The following is a 21,560-nucleotide window of genomic DNA, read 5'->3' on the forward strand; positions in this document are numbered from 1 at the left end:
CATACTTAGTGCAGGTTTATCATTCAACCTAATCATTATCATTCTACGTGCAACAACATAATCTCTTTGAGCCTTTCTTCTCTCTATCTCCACCATGGATGACCTTCATCCTCCATAGCTCTCTTACTCCCCTACAAACCCTAAATACCATTATCATCAAGCTCTTGAAGAGGCTCATAGTCTTGGTTTTTATCTTTACTATCCAATACCTTATTGCAATATTTGCATATGTTGGACCGAAGTGGTTCGGACAGGACACTTGTGCCAAACTCATTGTGGCGAGAATGCCCTGACCTGTAAGATAAGTTTTCCATGTTTTCAAGGACTTTTTACCTTTTAGTATGTAGATGTAATTGGTTTCCCAATTGTGAACTAGTCTTTCTTCTCTCATGAAAGACCTTCCGAGTATCATTCTCTTCTTTGTAGGAATCCATCACCGTAAATGTGTGGTGGAAACTTAGTCCGAATGTCTTAATCTTTGCATGTTACATGACCCATCGGTAAGCGTGACCTTGATTGTGCCTATACGAGTGGTGGGATTACTCGAGTCTTCCAATCCTTGATGATTACGTTGACACCACTACCACCATCCAAAATCACAGAGACCATCAGTCCTTTGTACACTGCAAGTAACACGGCATTTATTTTATCGCTTTTAAAATTGTTCCCTAGTTTGTTCATGGGCACTTTTGGTTGTTCTTTGGTTTTGGTTATAAAGAGATCATAGTTCTCAATGTCGTATGGCTCATCCTCCTCCCCTCTAGGTTTAGGTTCAGGTGTGTGGGTCCTTAAGTTCCCATTCATCAAGGAAGTTTCTCCATAGTTGAGAATTTCCTTTGCAAAAGAGAACTTATCGAAACTTGAACTTCCAAGGACAAGAGGTTGTGAGGCTTGTGGCGATATTTGCACTAGCTTTGTTTGTATACACTCTCATGTCCTTTCATTATGTAAGGGATGTGTATTGAGCCTTCCCTAGGGAACAGTTCCTCTAAGGTGGACTTGGACCTATGAATATGTAAGGGATATGTATTAAGCCTTCCCTAGGGAGTGATGCCTCTGAAGGGGACAAAATGAATTCATTACCAATCAATAAATGAAGTCATCAGTAATCAACTCACCGAAAATGTTGTTATGACCATGTTGTTTTTAGGTGGGTTTTCTATAAAATATAAATTTTAAATTGCTAACCTATCCGAAAATTTAAATTTAAATTAAACTTTTTATTTTTTATGCATTTAAAAGTGAAAAAATAAAAAAACGTAAGTTTTCCTTGTCTTTTAATGACTGTTGATTTAGAATTTGTGGGAACTTCAAAAATGCAATGAAAGTGTATTAAATGAGATTGTCTTTTAATGACTATTGATATACATTTTCGTCTTTTGCAAGCCACTGGGTGTTGAACGAGTCCGGGGAAAAATCGTTGCGAGAGCTCGTTGGTGCTGCAGACTATCATAGCAAAACGAGTGGGTTATTTTCTGTCTTCTGCGGCTTGTCAATCATCATGGTTCTCTCAAATATCATCGGTTTACTGCATCCTCCCCAGCGAAGGCCTTGTGCAATCTCCAAATTCCTTTTTCATAGGGGTGTGAACTATCAGGATGCTTCAGCATCACCAACTATGTTTAGTCACTCCCACTGTACCACACTCTTACTAGAGTGTGAGTGTGTGGTGTGTATTTAGTCACAAACACAAGAAATTTTCCCAATCTTCATCTCCATTCCCCTTCATTTCTTCTTCACGTACTGTACTGTGTATTCTCACATACACGGCTCCTTTTTCTTACACAACCCTATCACTTAACTTTAGGGTGTGTTCACACCCACACACACTTACATAATCATGGGGTTATATTTCAATAGGGATTAGAGAAGATCTTACCTCTGAGATAAAGGCTCTGAGATAAAGGCTAAGTGCAATGTCTAATCTCTTTACAAAGTTAAAAATCATTTGAGATAATTTGGATGCTTAATAAAAACTAAAAAATAAGGCTAGAAGCATATCCTCATAATATGTATGTAAGGTCTTTCTAATAAAGCTTTGATAAAAGCCTTATGCTTATTAATTTAATAAGGATTTTATTAAGGCCTTATTATATAATAAGGCTTTACTAATCCTTATGATAGCTGGTGTCGATAAAACCCACTGATAAAAATGGAGAACCTTATGGACGTACTAGGTAACTTAGCTACTTCTAGCCGATACCAAGCTTAATATTTTAAAGATGTGGTCATTGTAAAAAAAAGGGAACAAAGTTGTCCAAAATAAAGCAGATCTATGTAGCTCATGTAACATGCTCTTGATCATGGAGTTGATGATGAACATTGACAAAATGAGTGCATCTTCCACATGATAATAACCAAAAACAATAGTAGTATATTAATCATGAACATAGCAGCAGTAATGAGACCACAAAGTTGTGATGATTCTTTGGAACAAGAAACCCACTAAGCCCTCACTTTGATTCAAATTAATGGTATTTGGTGTTTGCAGGGCCATAGGAGAGCTATAGAGGATGAAAGTCATCCATGGTGGAGACAAAGAGAAGGAAGTCTCAAAGAGAGATGATGTTGCACATACAATGATAATGATTAAGTTGAATGTGTACATTATTTTTGTTGGCATAAAGTCTTATCTTTTGACTAAGGCACACACACACACAAACAATGACACATGTCATAAGGCTATGACATCAACACACACACACACACACACACACACACACACATGCACAATATATATGCCTTAGAGGCTGTTCACACAAAACACACACTAGTACACTCATAAAGAGTGTTCACATGTTACACACTTCGGCTACATACTTACTCTTTGTCTTTGGAACCCGTACAATGATAAATGGTAGGAGAATATATGTTGTTTCCAATAGATATGACTATGAGGATCAGATTCATGCCTTGGCAAACCATGGACTCTCTTCCATAGAAGCTTGGAACAAGGTTTTAAAGACCAGAGGGGATGGTCTGAAAGTGTTAACTTACTTTGACTAGTCACTCTCGTTGTATATTTTTATTCTAGGTGTAGTAGCTTATGATGTGACATATAAGGTGCATACTCATGAGTGATTACTTTTTATGCATACTTTGGATTCACTTTTTAATCCCCCTAAAATTTGAATTTCATATTTTAAAATTTTGACTCCTTTCACCTTATTTCTTTTCCCTTCTCCTTCTCTTCATTCCCTAGATGCCTCATCCTCCTCTCTCCTCCCCTTGCTGCCCTTCCTCCTCCTTTTTCCCCTCCTCTGTTGCTCCTTCTCCACTTCTCTCCTTCATGCATGCTCTCACTCACTCTATGCTTTGTTCCTCCTGTTATCTACATCACTGATATCACTCACTAAGGCTTTTTCTTGTGTCACTTCTCTTTCTTGCAATTGGCACACTTCCATGAAGCTTTTTCTTATGTGATTCCTCTCCTTGTTCCTGCACATCACCTATATCACTCATTTAAGGATTTTCCTTGTAGGGCTTCTCTTCCTTGCATTTTGCATACTCCCTTGTAGTTTTTATCATGTCATTTTCCTTTCCTTGAGGCTTTTCTCTCCCTTTTTATCATGTCATTTTCCTGTCCTTGAGGCTTTTCTCTCCCTTATTATGCAAAGTGCCTCTCTAAGATAGCTCTAACAAACCTTCCAAATTTAGGTTACATGTAGATCTTGACTATGAGTATACAAGCCATCGAAGTACTAGAGAAATTCAAATTTACATAGATATGTTGACATAGAACACATGCAAGCACATAACATGAAATTGATCTTTGGATAGATGGCAAGACTTACTGTTAACCCATTCCTAGAGTTAACAAGAGTAATACCATTATCTTATATCAAGGAGTAAAGGTAGATACACCAAAAGGTCATACATTCAAGATATGAAGCAATGGCGTCTAAATCTACAACTTGGACAGGTGTCCGTAATTGTGTGATGGAATACTTATGCCAATTTTCGCTTCAAGAGTATGTAGTAGTAAGTTAGGATGAAGTCCTAAGTGATGTACTTCATGGATATATTATGAGAGTAGTCATTGTAATAGCATTAGGTCTCTTATGAATCTAAAGTGCCCGCTCCCACGGACCACAGTTTAAGTGAGTGTAAACATTTATGGCCATGTATATAAGTGAATATCTCTCATAATACAAATATACTCTCCCATCGTGCAACAATAGAGTCTTGCTCTTGCTAATCTCTCTCCCTAATGCATGCTAGTGAGTGTGTGTGAGTGAAGTGAGGTGAGAGGAGGGACGAGTACCCATACTACAACACTACGGTGTGACAACGCTCGCAGAAGACATGATGGAATTGCTTCTCAAGGAGTTGTAGAGCTTGGAGACCTCGAGGGTTACGAGCTCCGCCATTGGAAAGATCCTCACGATAGTTACAATTCACTAGGCAATCTCTTGTTGGATGTGTTTCAAGGGGGGTTAGGGTAAGCCATAACATTTTTGGCGCCGCTGCCGGTGAGCCATCCCTTGGATTTTTCAATCGTTTTTCTCTAATCTACGCATTTCCCATTGCCTACTGTCTTGATTAGTGGTTTCCCATGAAAAATATGTGGATTTGATGGAGATTTGTGTGTGATTTTGTGAGAAATAGCTCTCTTTTTTTTGTTTTGTAAAGAATGTTTTTTAACTTAATTTTTAGCTTAATTTATTGCTTTTGTTGTTGTTAATGTGGTTTTTAATGTTCTAAGGACTTGCACATAGAGTGTATTAGGTCTATTTTCCATCCATTACACTACATAATGCAATAGAATGCAATTTTGAGTAAATTTTAGCTCTCTTTAGAGTTAAACATAAATCATTGAATTGTTTTTCTCAAAACCATAAAAAAACTCTTGAAATCGATTAATCTCTCTTAATCGACTAGTTTTGTCATTAAGGATTATTAATCCACTTCAAGAGGTAAACAATTCAGAAAATGTATTTTTTGGGGTGTAATTTGGTCATGTTAGTAGTCGAATTAGTGTTTTTGAGTATTTTGAGAGCATCTAGATGTATCAAAACACATAATTACATCAATTTCTTCATCAATTAAAAAATTTTACTCTCTTTTGCTTAATTTTACCTTAAGAGAAGAGACCAAAATTAGAGCTTAATTAATCTCTCTTATTTTAAATTAATTTACACATTAGTTGATGCATATAGCTTAGCAATCCCTTGCTCTATCTAATGATGTGCTCAATTGTGTGAATTAATCAGTGATTAGAGATTAATTAGAGTCCTTGATTAGTAAAAAAAGAAAAAAATTAGTGAAACAATTAATCTTGATTAATTCCTAGTCACTTTTTTACATAACTCATTAAGGCTAATGAGCATTGAATGAGTAGATGCCATGAGTTGTCAAAAAAAGAAAAATATTAGTGAAACAATTAATCTTGATTAATTCCTAGTGACTTTTTTACATAACTCATTAAGGCTAATGAGCATTGAATGAGTAGATGCCATATGTGAGTTGTCAAATTGTTCATTTTGGGGGTCATTTATGAAGGGTGTAAGGGGGTGTCATGAAAAGGTTTTCTTTTATTTCCAATTGTCTTTTTGGGAAGATGCCAATATCTCTCTAATTTAAAATTCAAAAAAATATCCCCCCAAAACAAGGAAATTTGAATTTTCCTCTAGACTAAAAAAAGGGCTCATGCCTTAAGCTCTCATGCGCAAAAAAATAAGCTAATGTCTTAAGTGTGTCACGCCTTCTTAAGGGTTTCACGCCTTAAGGCTTTAAGTGGAAAAAAAAAACGAAAATCGGTTCACATCCTAAGCATTTCACGCCGTGAACCCCTACTGTTTCACGCCGTGAACCCCTACTGTTTCACGTCATGAGACAGTCCCCGCGCAAAAAAGAAAAAAGAAAAAATGAAAATCAGTTCACGTCCTAATTGTTTCACGTCGTGAACCCCTACTATTTCACATTGTAAAACAGTCCGTGTGAAAAAAAAAGTAATCAAATTTGATAAAATCCGTGAAGTCCGTTTCATGCCGTGAACTGCACCCTGCTAGTTCACGTTGTGAAAGAGGACCGTCTGGAAAATATCCTTGTTTGGAGGCTCATATCTCCTAAATCGTGAATCCAATGAAGGCGCTCTAGTGCTCATCTCAGAAAGCCCACGTCGAGCTCTTTGAAATTGGTCTTAATGGTCCGAGATCAAAATCGATCATTTTGGCCTCCAACCCCAACAGCCTCAAAATTCAACCCTGAAATCGAGGCAAAAAATGGTTCTTAGCACAAAAAATCACCCAAACAACGCGAAAATGATGGCGAACCATACTCGGGCTACTTTTTGAGGGTCTAAATGACAAAATCACAAAAGACAGACTAAGTTGTAGTACTCCAAATGCTACAATTCTCTCATACAGAGTTTTTCCAAATTCCTTTTGGAACACCTGCAAAATTGGGCTATGAAACAAGAAAAAAATTCTTAATTTTTTTAAAAATCTTCAGACAATGATGGAAAATAGTTTTTAGGACCTTCTCTTTCATATGGGAAGCTACTAGCATGCACATTTTCTGGAAAAGTATCTCCAAGAGGTCGTTCATGTACGTGTAGTGTCTAAGTTAAGTAGGGCAAATAGACACTCGTTTGACCCAACAAAGAGTACGCTAGGCTTCCTGAGGCTGTAATGAGCTGTGAAAAAGTCTAAAAAGTAAAAAAAAAAAAGTGTGATTATGGAGCAATTGACATCGTCAAACATGGCAGCGCGATAGAGGGACTACGTGGGCCGACATTCTCACTGAACCCAATGGCTGACATCTTCAAGCCATTTGATCCATGCCGCAAATGCACCTCCCGATACCATTTGCCATGCTAACAAGATTATCAAGTTTTGCATCTCCTGTCACTTTAATCCCAGTGGGCTTCCTTTACCTAACATTTCCACAAATCTTATAAGTACCAACCCTTTCCAACCCCTGGTGGATACCCACACCTTGGACATATTGACTAGTATAGGAAGGGGGGTTCCCCAAGGACTAAGTGAGTCCCTACCAACAAGAGCTCTCACATACGGCCTCAGTAACTCATACAAAAATACAGCCGTACACAGATTTTCAAAAGTATGGGCAAATATGATGGAACAATTGATCCTACTCAATTCATACAAATGTTTGAACAGAGATGTGAAGCCTTTGGAAATCCAAACTATCCCACCAAGGTACATGCGTTGAACCTATGCTTTGTGGGAAAGGCTAGCCAATGGTTCATCACATTGATGCCTGCGATCAAGACAAACTTTCAGACTTTGAAAACAACCTTCATCCGCGGCTTTTGAAGACATGTGATTGGTGGAGTGCAGTAAGCAAACTATATTCAATTGAGCGTAAACGAAACAAAACCATTAGAGAATTTATCCTTTGGATAAAACTCTTAGACTCATGATGTGAGTCATGGGAAAGATTAAACGATTCTTAATTGAAGAGATGTTTCATGATGGGTTAAAGGAAAACAATTTACATAACTTGATCATTGTATCCAATCCAGAAACATTCGATCAATGTTGTAAAGAAGCAATACATTTAGATGACAACATAATGGAGGATGATCATGATACGAGATGTTCCTCATCTAAACCAAGTGAAGCAATGGCTAAAGAATGATCGATCTCAAAATTGTCATTCCTCAAATTTGATGCAGCCTTGCTTAAAAGCTTTCAATCGACATCTTTATTAATAGAGGATGAGGTCCTTCAAAACCAAACATCCTTAATGCCTCTCCAAGTGATGAGCAAAATGCCTTGTGTTGAGTGTGCAATCACCTATGACCATCCCAATATCCATTGTGCGTACAAGGTGCCTATTTTTCTATACTGCATATATTACAAAACCTTTGGTCATGATACTACCCAGTGTCCCAATTCATTAACAATTGACTCAAAACCTCCATCTTCCATGCACCCAAACAAAAACAGTCCAAAGAGTAGAAACTGCTTAAGAAGCAGTTAAGCAAACACTTCACTGTTTCTATTGTCGTGGACTGCACAAGGTGGAATATTGCACAGTTTGGAATACCTCCATGCCCATAATCACTGACACTTTGCAACCCCTATGTGAATGCTATGGCATCAACCACATGTTCCAAGATTGCCCAAGGCGAGTTACTTCATTGCAACTTGTCTCACAGAATACAACTCTAAATATCTAAGTGCACAAAACGAGAAATTATCCACAACACCCTTGAATGTGCTTACGCGATTGCAAGCCAAGACATGAGAAACGGTAAAAAAGAACGCAAAAGATAATACTTCAAAATGGGTAGAAGAACATGCCTTAAAGCAGAAACCAAAAGAGAAAGCAAAACCTTCTAAACCCAAGAAAGACAACGGACAACAAACTATCAAAACCAAGGTTGAAAGAGAGGACATGGAAAAGGAGCATGTGGAAAACGTAAACCCAAAAGAGCCTGAATATACACATGATGCAAAAGCATCCACCTCAAAGGCCACCACTCAAACCACAACACCCACATGCGACAAAGGATACAGAAAACCAAATTTGATCTCATTGCATGGGTAAACATAATGATGAAAACCTGATGATCCAAAGAAACTTGAAAGATGAAACAAGTTCTAGTACGTCACTTAGTGAGGATGAAGCAAGTTTTAATTCATCACTTAGTGCACTTAATAGACCAATCAAGAAACTAGAACCCGCCCAACCACCCCAAATTGAAAATCACGATCATATGACATATGCGGAACACAAAAAGCAAGCTCAAGAAATCATGCTTAGCATTGTTGAGTGATACACAGGATCACCGGCGGTTGTGATTGAACCTCATAATGCCAATCCTAAAAAAGCAACCAAAATACAAGAACTAGAGGAGTATCGCTTCCCCTTTTAAGAGGAAGAAATACTCTCTATAGAAGAGTTATTAGCGATAGACTGCACGAATTATGTGGTTGAAAAAGCACGTGAGGAATTCAATGAATCCCTTTCAAAATTAAAGCAGTCTCTCAAAACCTCATTTGGAGAAGTGCTCTTCTCTCATGGTGAAGCCAACATAGCATCATCACTTGCATCTTTAAAGGCTAAACATGAGTTATACCAAGACATAAAGAGCTACATAGGACAGGACTATGAATTCTAAAGAGCTACATAGGACAAGACTATGAGAATTCACAAGTTTCCAAATAGACTAAATTGTTAGAGGACCAAGTGTACCATTGTATACATTGGGGACTCTTAAAAAATCTAAGAGCCAAAAAAAGGATGAGAGTGAATGGGAATATGAAATCAAAATAGTATCTAAAACTAAAACACAAACTCAATTGTCCATGGTTCCTCTTAAAGATTCTATCATGGTATGTTTATATTTCCCTATACAGGCAATGATGTTAAGCATAAACACGCTTTGATTAGCCCTCAAGCTAGTCATAACATTGTGACAATAGACACTTGGGTGTGTCATTGGGACAACCTAACTCATCCCTAAAGATAACAGTCTTGCAAGAGGAGCCAATGGACAAAACATTGAAGTTCCAGGTTACTTTAGCTATGCTACTCAAACAATTGGTGGAGATGTGGAATTTAGATTCTGTTACCACAAATCCCCTTGAGTATGATGTCATCCTTGGTGGAACTTAGATTTGTGACTCGTATTCACTTGATGAATCCATGCAAACAGTTACCTTAAACACTCCTGTAGGCATTGTGCAATTGCTCTTATGGGAGGATGAGACCTTGGAAGAGTTGGAACTCCCAACATATCTTAGTGAGAATATCCCAAGAATTATGGTTGGATTGGGAATTTCCAATAAAATCACCACAATTCAAGCACAGCTTTATCCAACACGAGAGCATAATCTCATGACCATTGAGTTATGGGATTTGTTAGGTCAACCAACACTTCACGACTCATCCTGAAAGAATTCCATTTACATAAAACTTGAACATGCCATGTCTGCGGTACTTTGAACATACAATACATATTGAAACTAACCCCCTTACTTGCAAGTTTTTTGTGATTGAGTATGCGTTGGAAGCATATTTGAACTTGGGGCATAAATGGACTATTGCTGTCCCAACACCACTGTGCTTTGCTAGCGATAGGGTCATTATGATGGGTTATGACATAGTAGTTGATAATACCATACTGTTGCACGAAAGAGAATCCAACCCTAATGGATTTCTATGATGATGAACACAAAAAGTTACAAGCCTCTTCCATGGTGAACACAAAAAGTTACAAGCCCCTCTATATAATGACCTACCATCTACCTCAATGACTGACTCCGATAAAGCATCTACTCCTTCAACTCCATCCTCACCAACAAAGTCCAATGCCACAACCTTGCAATCCACTTCTATTCCTGAAGAAGTGCCCCAAGTGCAACCATTTAATAAGGAACTCAAGGGAAAAGCCCCGGAGCAAAAACCTCTTCATCAACCAACCTTGCCGCCAAAAGAGGGGATTGTATGCTCAAAAGCCTCCACATCAGCAAAAGCACAGCTATGCAAGAGACTCAAACCTTATCGTCAACAATGCCCATGAGTCTCAAACCTGCAGCCTCAGTGCCAACCAATGTGAAGGAGGGCCCAAAACCTTCCACTTTCACCAAAAAGAAAAATCCACCCAAGACAACACAAATCAAGCTATCTTAATGGTATCAAAATGTGGGTGGAGAAGAAGCCGCTTGTAGCCCAAGGCTACTATGAAGGCACCAATCCAATTTTGGTGCCTTGATCATCAAGCCTCTTTCTGAAGCAGCACTTAGAGGCCAAGGAAAAATAAAAGTACTCCACAACACCGTCCACAAAATCCTATGTGAGTTCCTCAAAGAACTCCACCAAGTCAACAAGTGTGGGTACCAAAAAGATTATAACAAGCACAAGGGTACTACCAAGATAATACCGAAGCTTGGATTCCCAAGCGCATCAAAAATTTCCCTAAGCCTGTTCAACGAAACAAACCTCAGCACCAAAGGCATCAGCTACCAAATTATAATGTTCATCAAAGATAGGTGCGTGCGAACATACTTCAACAAGAATGATACTATGATGGTAATCCCATCATATGGTTGCCAAAATCTAACAAAGTGAAGAAAGCCTCACTGTTAAAGCTCACCCTAACCCCCCTTGAAACACCCAATAAGAGGTTACCTGGCGAACCGCACTCCCACGAGCGTTGTCACACCGCCGTGTTGCACTACGTGGGTACTCATCCTACCTCTCACCTCACTTCACACACACACACTCACTCACTCTAGCATGCATTACGAAGAGAGAGTAGCAAGAGGATTAGTAAGAGCAAGACTGTAGTGTCGTTTCGAGGGGTTTGTAATTTGAAGGAAAATTCCAAGCGATAAGTTGTACCATTGACCAGGCTTTTGCCCACCATGCCCCCCCATCTAGAGATGTACCTGGCAGTTGTCGATGGTGAGGCTTTGCTGCAAATGTTCTCCTATGCATGAGTATGGATGGATATGTACTCTTCATAGAGCAACTGCTTCATTAACATAGCCAAAACAATAGTAAGCTATAAGCTTAACAAAAATGGAATGGCTATTTAAGATTTTTGGGAGTTATTGGGCCATATGTGTGACTCCCTTGTATTTGTGTGTGTGTGTGTGTATTTTTATTTTATTTTTTGTTACCACCTTACCAGTAACAGGTTCTTGTGGCTATTCTCCTTTTTGAGAGATTAGGTTCTTATGTCTGCCACGTAGCTTCTGCACGTACATGTCATATCTAGAGGGGTGAAAAGAGAATTGTGAGTTTGTCTTTGATGCGGTCATAAGCCTCTGTTTTGCAGATGTGGGAATTGATTCTTGAATTTTTGGCTCAATTATTGTCGAGGGGTAGATAAGACTACTGGTTGGTTACCATTTTTGTAAGATTCCTCCCCCAACCCCCTTTTTGATGTCTAGTATCTTCCCCTGTAATCAACCCTCTTCAGAAATATAAAGACCCTGTTGCTAACTATTTTAGCCTAGAGAGAGAAAAATTATTCTAGAGAGAGAATATTCAGATTTTGAATATTTTTGGATAGAAAAATATCTCTTATAATTCAGATGAGTTCCCCTGAAACAGAAATTCAAAAAGAATTTTCCAATGTGCAATTGGAATTAATTGGAAATAGGTATAAAGAACCTTAGTCTAAGGGTCTAGATTTTCAGAAATCTTTAGACTATGGTCCAATTAAGGTTCCTATGGGCCAATAGCATCAATCCATGTGTAGGGAAGAGATAAATCCAAATTTGTAAAAAGAAGATACCCAAAAATGAGTAAATGCTCACATAAGGTGAAGAGTTGAAAATGTACAAGGTTTATTAGTAAAAAACTATGAACAATATTAAAAATATGAGATATTTTGGGTATCCAAAAATGAGTAAATGCTCACATAAGATGAAGAGTTGAAAATGTACAAGGTTTATTAGTAAAAAACTATGAGCAATATTAAAATGATTCCATTATGACACATATGTAAGGAAGGGGAATTCTTTAAAGGAGGTGCATATTTCACATAAGATGAAGAGTTGAAAATGTACAAGGTTTATTAGTAAAAAAACTATGAGCAATATTAAAATGATTCCATTATGACACATATGTAAGGAAGGGGAGTTCTTTAAAGGAGGTGCATATTTCACATGCTTGAATGAGTTTTAAACTCATAAAAATTGAGATATTTCATCTCTCCTCTCTCCTCATTCAAGTCTAGTTCCAAAAAGTTAGCTTAACTGACCTAAAAATGGTCAAATATTGACCAAACTGATTTAGAAAATTCTAGAATCAGTTTGTTTGGTTAGGAGCTCAATTTTTCCTATAAATAGAAGCCTCCCCCTTGTTGAAAAATAGTTAGTGTTTATGCATCGTTACTCTACTCCACCTAAGCCAAGAACTGTGAATTCATTTAATAATTCACTAGTTTTTGGAGCTTCTCTCTTTCTTCAATCCCCATTAGTGGCTCCATCAACATACTTAACCAATTGATTGGTTGGGGGCCTCTACCGTGAACAAAGAATCAAGCAAGTTGTAAGGTAATTAGTGAATATTGATCTTTCTATAATTTCTCAATGTTTCTCTCTTCTCAACCCCTCTCAAGCTTGAGAAGTTTAATTGGTATGGTTTTTTTTTAAATGCTATTGAAGTTTGAATAGTAGTGAAGAGTTACATAATTTAATAAATGCTATTGAAGTTAATTTTCATTTATGTTTAAATTCTAATGATTCTTATGTAAATTCTCTCTCTCACTCAAGAAATGGTCATACTCATGACCCATTCTCAATCCAAATCAAGCTTTTCATAAAGCTTTTCCTTAACCCAAGATTAAGCTATGCTTGAGGCCAAATTAATGGCTTTTTCTTATGCTTTTAGTTTATGTATATTGATGATTCAATCCATTATGGATTAAGGATCCAATTAGAGAATCATTTTAATTATTTCCTTGATGATAAGCTTTATCCCTTAGAAAAATTGAGATTTATCAGTCATAGCAGCGGAGCTATGGCAAAATTTTTATAAAAATTATGCAAAAAAAAATTTTCATTCAAAGCATAAAAAGAGGACTTCCTACCATATTCTAGGAATCATCATCCTAGATTAATTGAAAGAATTTCATTATAATCATGGAGAAATTGAATTTTAATATTATACATAAAGGATAAATTTTTATATCAAAAGTGTTATTTTTACCATTTTTATTTTCATGCATAGAAGTATGCATAATGGATAAATTTCTATATCAAAAGTGTTACTTTTATCATTTTTACTTTCATGCATAGAAGTATGCATAAAGGATAAATTTTTATATCAAAAGTGTTATTTTTACCATTTTTATTTTCATGCATAGAAGTATGCATAATGGATAAATTTTTATATCAAAAGTGTTACTTTTATCATTTTTATTTCATACATAAAAGTATGCATAAAAGAAAATTTTTATATCAAAAGTGTTACTTTTATCATTTTTAATTTTCATGCATAGAAGTATGCATAAAGGAAAATTTTTATATCAAAAGTGTTACTTTTATCATTTTTAATTTTCATGCATAGAAGTATGCATAAAGGAAAAAATTTTATATCAAAAGTGTTACTTTTATCATATTGGATTTCATGCATATAGGTATGCATAAAAGATATTCTTTTTATACTAAAAGTATGATTTTCCTCATAAATAGATTTTATGCTTAACTTAGATGCATAAGAGAAATTCTTTTATTCTAAAAGTATAATTCCCTACCAAATTGAAATCATGCATAAGAAGATGCATAAAAGATTGATTTTAATTTCGAAAGTGTTAGTCTCCTTAAATGGAATTTATGTATAAATAAATGTGTAGAGAAATCTTATATCAAATAAAAGAATTCTCTTTTTTTTTTTAAAAAAAGATATGAAATGTGATAAGATGTGATAAGAGGTGTATGAGATGTGATAAGAATTGATAAGATGCGTATGGAAAGTGATAGGATGTGATAAGAGGTGTGATAAGAGGTGATAAGATGCTTATGAAATAAGTTAGGATGTGATAAGATGAATTAAGATGTGTATGGGGGGATGAGGTAAGAAGTGTATGTGATAGGATAAGATGTATATGGGTTGTGATAGGGCGAGAATGATTGTGATGTAAAAGATTAGATGTGAAGGTATATGGGGTTATATAAATGGGAATGTGAAAATGGATGTATGTATGTGGATGTGTGGATATGGAGATGGGAGTGTGGATGTATGAACATGAAAATGGATATATGCATGAAGATGTATATGCATAGATGTAAATGTGGATGTAGATGTGGATGTATAGATGTGAATGGATGTGGATGTATAGATGTGAATGGAAATGTGGATGTGTATGTATGTATGTGGATGTAGATGTGGATGTATAGATGTGAATGGGAATGGGGATGTGGATGTATGTGAATGTGAATGTAGATGTGGATGTATGTGAATGTGAATGTAGATGTGAATGTGGAATGTGGATGTATAGATGTGAATGGAAATGTGGATGTGTATGTATGTATGTGGATGTATAGATGTGAATGGGAATGGGGATGTGGATGTATGTGAATGTGAATGTAGATGTGGATGTATGTGAATGTGAATGTAGATGTGAATGTGGAATGTGGATGTATAGATGTGGATGTATGGGAATGTGGATGTGGATGTATGTGAATGTGAATGTAGATGTGGATGTATAGATGTGAATGTGGAATGTGGATGTGGATGTATGTATGTATGTGGATGTAGATGTGGATGTATGGATGTGTATGTATGAATGTGGATATGGGATGTGGATATATAAATGAGGATGTGAAAATGGAGGTAAGCATGTAGATGTGGATGCATGGATGTGAATGTGGATGTGGATGTGGATGTGGATGTGGATATGGATGTGTATGTATGAATGTGGATATGGGATGTGGATGTATAAATGAGGATGTGAAAATGGAGGTAAGCATGTAGATGTGGATGCATGGATGTGAATGTGGATGTGGATGTGGATGTGGATATGGATGTGTATGTATGAATGTGGATATGGGATGTGGATGTATAAATGAGGATGTGAAAATGGAGATAAGCATGTAGATGTGGATGTATGGATGTGAATGTGGATGTGAATATATGATATGTGATGTGAAGGAATCTGAAGTGAAGAGATGGAAAAAGAGGTGATTGGATGAGTACACATATACATGGAATGTGGAATAAGTAATGTGGATTAATGAGGGATAATGTGGAAAAATGAGAGTTAATATAGAAACTGCATTTGTAAACTGTTTGTAAATGCTGTTTGTAAATGGTTGTTTTATGTCAAGAATGCTGGGGAAGCATTTTGACCGTCTTGTGATTAAGGTCGTGGAGACCTAACTGATAAAGTTGCAACTGCTGACGGAGAGTCAATGGAGGACGTCTCGCGTAGCAAGGTCGACCGAGGTCTTGACCAGCCTCGGTTCGATTAAAATGGTGAGCTTCCGGTACGGTGGATGAGGGACCAAGGAAGCGGCCTATGAGTGAAGCGCTAGGTCACCTGCGAAGGATCCTAGAGGGTGCTGACCATACGGTGCTCGGGCTCTGGGTCGCCTAAGATACCCACGCGTGCGTCGAGGAAGATATTGGAACAAGGAGTAAGAGTTGTTTTGTGAAACCGGGCATGGATCTGGTTGACTGACCTTGCTGGTCCTCAACGGATGAGTCCATGGCTCTTTTATATGGATCTGTTGGTTGATCTTGCTGATCTTCAACGAGAGTCCATCTTGATAAGTGATTATATTGCCGAGTATTATGGGCTAGGAACTATGGAAACGGCCTCTGTGTGGACAGGTGGTGAGCGTTCTAGTTGCCAATGATGTCATAGATACTCTGATGAAGGAATGATGGGAAATTATGAATCAACTGGATAAATTGGGAGATTGTGATCAGTGGTACTATGGTTTCATTAAAGGATTGTTTTAAAGTTAGCTGATGCTAAGAAAAAGGCAATTTTCATATTGGGTGTGTAAGTGGTGTGGCTAGTTTTATGTTTGCATGAAATTCCGGCTAGGGGGCCTTGGAACTCTTTTCCTTGGTACCCGGGACAAAACCTAACCAAATTCCAAATTGGATCCCATCACTACAGTGGTTGGGTGGTTGGCTAACCCATGGGATCGGATGGGGTTAGGCTGGACTGATGGATCCGTAAACCGAGACTCAGTTTCTGTTATTACGATAGATGAAGTAAGTCCCGGATAGTAATTGTTCTATGGATAGGAATCAACGGCTGTGCCTCTTGATGGGGAAAAAAGCGTTGATCCCAATGATCCAAGTGCAAGTTTCTTCCTTGATCCGACCGAGTATCTTTATAGGTGCAGTTGGATCAGCGTGATCAGTAATGATCTTGACTACGTTAGAGTAAAAAAATTATCCTGGTGGAATCGCCCGTGCTTTCCGAGTAAGGGAAGTTTTTTTCGGGTTCGGTTTTGGAAAAACCGACGGATTAGTCTCTTGTCCGGATATCCGTGGACGAGGCCCCGAATGTGGAACCCCTGTCCCGTGCGAGAAGTGCTACTTCCGCTGCTAGTACCCGAATCCGTTGCTCGGTGGGAACAGGGGGATCTCACAGTTGGTATCAGAGCATTTGGTTAATAAAGATCAATTGAGAAGACAAATAGGTCAGAAATTTATCAAGAAACACAAAAAGGTTGTAATTGTGTGATATAATTCATACAATTTGATATTCAAATTGAAATTCGTAATTTGGTAATTGGGTCTTCAGATGGAAGTACCGCAATTATATAGAATCCTTGGCTTGCTTGAGGCCTAGACATGATGGTATTTACCTTATAATTCCAAGGGCCGTGACTATCCGTATATACCGAGAGTATAACTGCAGCTCTTTACTGACAGTATATACGAGTAAATCTAAGACTTGAAATTATAAGCGTTAATGCTATCCAGATGATGAATTTGAATGTGGTTGATATGATTTTTAATTCTGTTTGGGAACTGATGAATTGATTGGGATTCTGATTGAAAAATGATGATTTTTGAAATTTAGTTGAAATATAATAACTTGAGCAAAACCGCAATGAGGATGAATGGGACGAGTCCCTGTAATGATAAATGATGATAATGATTTCAACAAATCACTATGAGATTAGTGGATTGTGCTGTCAAAGTACTACTGTTAACACTTGACTCGGTATATCAAGTTAAGGGATGACAAATTGAAAACTTGCTTGACTGAAATTCCCGTGGAGGAATGTTCAGAAAGAAAAAATTTCGATCTGATGGACCATTATCGTGTTAAAGATATGAATGATATGATCTGAAATGAATTTATTTAATGATGAGTTCTATATAAGGGATATTTATCCCCGTATTCTGTTGGGTTGACCAGAATATAAGGAACCCTAGAATAAATTGGATCTTAAGAAAAAGAGTTGTCCTCTACTTGGCGAGATGAGGACATCTCACACTTTTTTAAGTGGGGTAGAATGTAAGATTCCTCCCCAGCCTTCGAGGCATACAGGAGTAAGAATCTCCCTTTTTGATCTTAAAATTATTCCCTCTCAAAAAATAAAAGAAAGATTCTGTTTAAAAAAAGGAAGACCCTTTCCCTAGAATACTTCTCAGGAGTCACGCTGTTTTAAGGATTCAGAACAATGAGTTCAGAAGTGAAAATCGGTGTTTTGGATACCAAGGTTTTGGTCTTCATTCGAGTACGGCACAAAAGAAGTTCTTTATCTATTGGGGAGTTTAAGAAGTTATCCCCCAGATATTGTGAGCCTTATCTGACTTCAAAGAAAGTAAGTGACTTAGCTTACGAGCTTCTTTTATCTCCTCATCTCAAAGTTCTTAATGCCTTCTATAGAAAATTGTGCCAAACCCAAATCATGGAAAGACGGTAAAACTTCAGTGGCAAGCTACCGTTGGCTTCTAAGTTACGCTAGCTCCTTCCTTTATATAAGTCGTAACTTTTACTTGTCGCTCACAGTAATCTTACTCCCATCGATCTCCTTTCTTCCTAATCTCCTTCATGGCTTGGCAACAAGAATTAGTTTTATCCATAATGATTCCTCACCTTCAAGACGCAAGTGAGTCTGTGAAGAAGGATTTTATAGAACACTATGAGCGCTCACTTTTTCCTCACTTGGGAACTTCTGTAGCGCAGACCAAATGGCGGACCTATCAAGACATAACTAGGGTAACACCCTGGGGTCAGCAGCACTTCCGTAACAATGTCCGCTTGGCCATGGTTATTGAAGCTTTGGGTTTGGGTCCCCGATACTACTGCGTCATGAGATCAAGACATCCTGGGTTTTCTGAGCGGGTCTTCTTACTGGCGTGTTTTCTTCCTCATGAGAAGATATGCCTTTACCCCGTTTTTGGCTTGCCTCTCAGAGGTCCTTTTGTTAGAACACCTCATACCACTGAGATAGGCGCAGCAATAACCCACAGAATCATTCCCATAGATGAGTTACCTTATACTTGTGCAGCTTGTGAGGACTGCTTTTGTGACCATATGATGGATGGGCTTATGGAAGTGTAAAGAGTTCCTCTATCTTTACTGTATAAGTTCTGAGAATGAATAAAGTTTAAATCTTGTTCGTATTTTGAATCTTGCTCTCTTTAAGACTTATCTTGGTGGTTAATCTTGATTAAAATTTTTCTCTAAGTCTCATATTCGTGAATCTTGCGAAATTATCACAAGTTGCGAGATGAGGACATCTCGCGTTTTTTAAGTGGGGTAGAATGTAAGATTCCTCCCCCAACCCCCTTTTTGATGTCTAGTATCTTCCCCTGTAATCAACCCTCTTCAGAAATATAAAGACCCTGTTGCTAACTATTTTAGCCTAGAGAGAGAAAAATTATTCTAGAGAGAGAATATTCAGATTTTGAATATTTTTGGATAGAAAAATATCTCTTATAATTCAGATGAGTTCCCCTGAAACAGAAATTCAAAAAGAATTTTCCAATGTGCAATTGGAATTAATTGGAAATAGGTATAAAGAACCTTAGTCTAAGGGTCTAGATTTTCAGAAATCTTTAGACTATGGTCCAATTAAGGTTCCTATGGGCCAATAGCATCAATCCATGTGTAGGGAAGAGATAAATCCAAATTTGTAAAAAGAAGATACCCAAAAATGAGTAAATGCTCACATAAGGTGAAGAGTTGAAAATGTACAAGGTTTATTAGTAAAAAACTATGAACAATATTAAAAATATGAGATATTTTGGGTATCCAAAAATGAGTAAATGCTCACATAAGATGAAGAGTTGAAAATGTACAAGGTTTATTAGTAAAAAACTATGAGCAATATTAAAATGATTCCATTATGACACATATGTAAGGAAGGGGAATTCTTTAAAGGAGGTGCATATTTCACATAAGATGAAGAGTTGAAAATGTACAAGGTTTATTAGTAAAAAAACTATGAGCAATATTAAAATGATTCCATTATGACACATATGTAAGGAAGGGGAGTTCTTTAAAGGAGGTGCATATTTCACATGCTTGAATGAGTTTTAAACTCATAAAAATTGAGATATTTCATCTCTCCTCTCTCCTCATTCAAGTCTAGTTCCAAAAAGTTAGCTTAACTGACCTAAAAATGGTCAAATATTGACCAAACTGATTTAGAAAATTCTAGAATCAGTTTGTTTGGTTAGGAGCTCAATTTTTCCTATAAATAGAAGCCTCCCCCTTGTTGAAAAATAGTTAGTGTTTATGCATCGTTACTCTACTCCACCTAAGCCAAGAACTGTGAATTCATTTAATAATTCACTAGTTTTTGGAGCTTCTCTCTTTCTTCAATCCCCATTAGTGGCTCCATCAACATACTTAACCAATTGATTGGTTGGGGGCCTCTACCGTGAACAAAGAATCAAGCAAGTTGTAAGGTAATTAGTGAATATTGATCTTTCTATAATTTCTCAATGTTTCTCTCTTCTCAACCCCTCTCAAGCTTGAGAAGTTTAATTGGTATGGTTTTTTTTTAAATGCTATTGAAGTTTGAATAGTAGTGAAGAGTTACATAATTTAATAAATGCTATTGAAGTTAATTTTCATTTATGTTTAAATTCTAATGATTCTTATGTAAATTCTCTCTCTCACTCAAGAAATGGTCATACTCATGACCCATTCTCAATCCAAATCAAGCTTTTCATAAAGCTTTTCCTTAACCCAAGATTAAGCTATGCTTGAGGCCAAATTAATGGCTTTTTCTTATGCTTTTAGTTTATGTATATTGATGATTCAATCCATTATGGATTAAGGATCCAATTAGAGAATCATTTTAATTATTTCCTTAATGATAAGCTTTATCCCTTAGAAAAATTGAGATTTATCAGTCATAGCAGCGGAGCTATGGCAAAATTTTTATAAAAATTATGCAAAAAAAAATTTTCATTCAAAGCATAAAAAGAGGACTTCCTACCATATTCTAGGAATCATCATCCTAGATTAATTGAAAGAATTTCATTATAATCATGGAGAAATTGAATTTTAATATTATACATAAAGGATAAATTTTTATATCAAAAGTGTTATTTTTACCATTTTTATTTTCATGCATAGAAGTATGCATAATGGATAAATTTCTATATCAAAAGTGTTACTTTTATCATTTTTACTTTCATGCATAGAAGTATGCATAAAGGATAAATTTTTATATCAAAAGTGTTATTTTTACCATTTTTATTTTCATGCATAGAAGTATGCATAATGGATAAATTTTTATATCAAAAGTGTTACTTTTATCATTTTTATTTCATACATAAAAGTATGCATAAAAGAAAATTTTTATATCAAAAGTGTTACTTTTATCATTTTTAATTTTCATGCATAGAAGTATGCATAAAGGAAAATTTTTATATCAAAAGTGTTACTTTTATCATTTTTAATTTTCATGCATAGAAGTATGCATAAAGGAAAAAATTTTATATCAAAAGTGTTACTTTTATCATATTGGATTTCATGCATATAGGTATGCATAAAAGATATTCTTTTTATACTAAAAGTATGATTTTCCTCATAAATAGATTTTATGCTTAACTTAGATGCATAAGAGAAATTCTTTTATTCTAAAAGTATAATTCCCTACCAAATTGAAATCATGCATAAGAAGATGCATAAAAGA

The sequence above is a fragment of the Cibotium barometz genome, chromosome 15 (genome assembly GCF_041138505.1).
Source record: "Cibotium barometz isolate CiBa-2024 chromosome 15, ASM4113850v1, whole genome shotgun sequence".
In the NCBI taxonomy this organism is placed as follows: Eukaryota; Viridiplantae; Streptophyta; class Polypodiopsida; order Cyatheales; family Cibotiaceae; genus Cibotium; species Cibotium barometz.